Consider the following 3,557-nt stretch of genomic DNA (forward strand, 5'->3'; position numbering starts at 1 on the left):
CCAACATTATGTGTGCATGATTTTTAGTACTTCGTCTATCAAATCTGACAGTATTTTCTTCTCTTGTGATCACAGAATTCAGGCATTCAAAACTTTCAGAGGCCTGATATTTTAATATACTCGGACATGAATTTTCCCTTGAAAGGTTTCTGCTCTAATTGCTCTTACTACAAAATGTCTAACAGGAAATAAAGATCCAACGCTAATTAAGCAGTAACTGATCTTTTTCACTCTCTGTTATATCTTGTCGTTTGAGAAAATGCCTCCAAAAGAGAAACCAAAGGAGGGCTACACCCTTAAGGTGACATCACCTGATTTTGGTGGAAGGACAGTCATAGGCAGTGACAAGCTTACTCTAGTTGAACAAATACAGTTTCTTTATGTCAGAATTGTGAGAGCCAATGGCTTGCCAGTGAACAACATGACTGTCACTTGTGTCCCTTTTGTCGAGCTAAAGAATGCAAACTACAAGGGAATAACTAGATGCTTTGAACAGACCTCAAACCCGGAATGGAATGAAGTCTATGCTTTCACAAGAGATCGCCTTTGGGGTGGGAGATTAGAGATCGTCTCGTAAGGGATAAAGAATCTGCGATTAATGAGACTATTGGCTGTCTTTCCTTTGATTTGGGCGATAATCCTACGCGGTTTCCACCAGATAGTCCATTGGCAGCACGGTGGTATAAATTGGAGGATCGCAATGGGGTTAAGGTTGCAGGAGAGTTGATGTTAGCTACTTGGATAGGGAATCAAGCAGACGACGCATTTTCTGTTGCTTGGCATTCTGATGCAGCTGCAGTTAGCGGGAAAAGCGTGACAAACATTCGTTCTAATGTATACCTCTCCCCTGTGCTTTGGTATTTAAGAATTCAAGTGATTGCAGCAAAGGATTTGGCACCTGCAGACAAGAACAGGAAACCAGAAGCTAACATCAAGGCTGTTCTTGGGAACTTGGTTTTGAGGACTACAGTTTCAAAGGATAAGAATCCGAATCCTACTTGAAATGAGGAAGTGATGTTTGTTGCAGCAGAGCCATTTGATGATCATTTAATTTTAAGTGTGGAGGACAAGATGGGAGCTAATAAGGAGGTATGTTTAGGGAGGTCTGTGATTCCTTTGCACCAAGTGGAGAAGAGGTTGATTCCTCAAGGTATCGGTGCTCAGTGTATTAATCTCGAGAAGTATGTTGCGGAGGGTGAGGAGAAGACAGAAGTGAAGTTCGCCAGTAGACTTCATCTGAGGATCTTTTTAGATGGTTTATATCATGTTTTTGATGAACCAACTTACGACAGCAGTGATTTGAGGGCAACATCTTCCAAGCTACGGCCAGAGAAAATTGGGGTCTTGGAGCTAGGTATCCTAAAAGCTGAAGGGTTGCTACCACCGAAGTCCAAGGATGGTCGTGGAACTACCGATGCTTATTGTGTAGCGTAACACGGGCGGAAGTGGGTTAGGACAAGTACTATAGTAGACAGTTATGCTCCAAAGTGGAATGAGCAATACTACTGGGATGTTTATGATCCATATACAGTTGTTACCATTGGAGTTTTTGATAACTGTCATTTACAGGCAGGGGACAAGAACGATGGGACGGGTGATCCAAGACTTGGCAAAGTAAGGATTCGGCTGGCACCAGGGCTTGTAGCCCAGCGGCAAACTTCCTTGCCTCTGTCACCTGGGTTCGAGCCCTAGCGTGCACGCCTGTCACCCCCACGGTGTCTTACATGCCTACTGGGCTTGCAGGGTGTTCAGTGGGTCCAGGGATTAGTTGTGGTACGCGTAAGCTAGCCCGAACACCCCGGGTTACAAAAAAAAAAAGGATTCGACTGGCTATAACTCTGAGGGGTGTAACTTAACTGATTAGGTTCTAGGTTTATTCCTCAGAAATCACTAGTTTGAGTGCCACAAACTTCAAAGTTATTGAAAGTTTATATAATCGTTAATTTTAGGGTTTCAATGATTAGTTGAAATACACGTAAATTAACTTGAATACCTACGGTTTAAAAAAAAAAAAAAGGATTCGGTTGACTACTCTCGAAACTGGTAGGATTTATACACATTCCTACCCGCTTTTAGTCTTGCAACCTAATGGATTGAAGAAAATGGGAGAGCTTCATTTGGCTGTGAAATTTAGTGGCAATAATTGGATCAACTTGTTTCATACTTACTCACAACCTCTGCTTCCTATGATGCATTACCTTCAACCATTATCAGTCTATCAGCTTGATAGTTTAAGACACCAAGCTACTTATATTCTCTCTTCGAGGCTTGGCCGTGCCGACCCACCTCTAAGGAGGGAGGTTGTGGAGTACATGCTTGATACAGGTGAAAATAGATGGAGCTTGAGAAGAGCAAAGGCAAATTGTGAGAGAGTCATGACATGTTTGAGTGGAATCGTTGTTCTTTGGAGGGAGTTTGATCAAATACGCCATTGGAAGATCAATTCAGCAATCACAGTCCTGATTTACTCATTGTTCGTTGCCATGGTTATGTGCCCAAAACTAATATTGACTGCATTCTTTCTAGCTCCTTTCGTGCTTGGAGTTTGGTGCTTTCCACAGAGGTCATGACATCCTCCACAAGGACGAATCCATGCAGAGGGCTGCCCGGGCTATAGCCCGGACAGATTTTAAAAAAAAAAACTTTTAGAGCAGAGGAGGGTTTGGGGATCAAGTCGTAATTGTGGAAAATTTGGGGCAAAAAATGAGGGTAATTAAATTGTGAATGGCTTCTCCTGCAACCATTCAAATCCAGCCACTGTGTGTGTGAGTAAACAGGGGAGGGTTTTGTCGATTTTATTTGATTTCCACTCTGCTAATCCTAGACTACCGGTCTATATTCAAAACCCTTGTAATTCCTCTCTGTTAAACTTCTTGTTTTGACATCACTCATGTTATGTTAGTGTTTTTTAAATTTCTTGTTATATTGTCTCCTGTTCTCCTTCTGATTGCTTGTTTTTGGCTTTCTGTCTGATTGCTTGTTTGTTGGTTCATAAAGTTCAGTTCAAGTACTTGGTTCTTGTTACAGGGACTCTTATGCAATGAGGCCTCCAAGACTTCGTGTTGGCATTCCTTCCGTTCCTCAAAATTTCCTCTGGAGATTGCCTGCTAAAACAGATAGCATGCTGTAAGGAAAACATTGTTATGATGTTCTGTGGGCCAATTTTTTTTTCTTCTTCTAACATTTCATAACGTCGTTAACAAGCTCAGGTGCTGCATTGTTGCATGAAGCAGAGGGCACTAACCTTTGCTTATTGACAATGGGTTTTCAAAGTCTTAATTTAGGTGTTGATATGCTTTCTTTATCTATAGGCACTTCCACCTCACATTGTTCTCCCTCCGTATTTCTCTTGCTGACAAATATTCTTTCTGGTCTCTACGTTCAACACCAATAAAAATCACTGGGAAGCAGCAGCTTCAAAAACTGATAAAGAAGCTACCACAAAAAATCTCAGTTGTGCGACTGTTCACCATGGAAAGCCAGTAGGAATACATTACGGTGTGAAATTTTTGCCAGGAGCAACCGGTGAAGTGCTTACAGCGAAACGTTGTTCATTA

General features: G+C 41.9%; 1 pseudogene; it reads left to right on the forward strand.

Moving 5' to 3' along the window:
* The first annotated feature begins 259 nt into the window (after positions 1–259).
* Positions 260–2,923, forward strand: LOC133703669 (FT-interacting protein 3-like; annotated as a pseudogene).
* The last annotated feature ends 634 nt before the right edge of the window (positions 2,924–3,557 follow it).

Source organism: Populus nigra, chromosome 9 (assembly GCF_951802175.1).
Source record: "Populus nigra chromosome 9, ddPopNigr1.1, whole genome shotgun sequence".
NCBI lineage: Eukaryota > Viridiplantae > Streptophyta > Magnoliopsida > Malpighiales > Salicaceae > Populus > Populus nigra.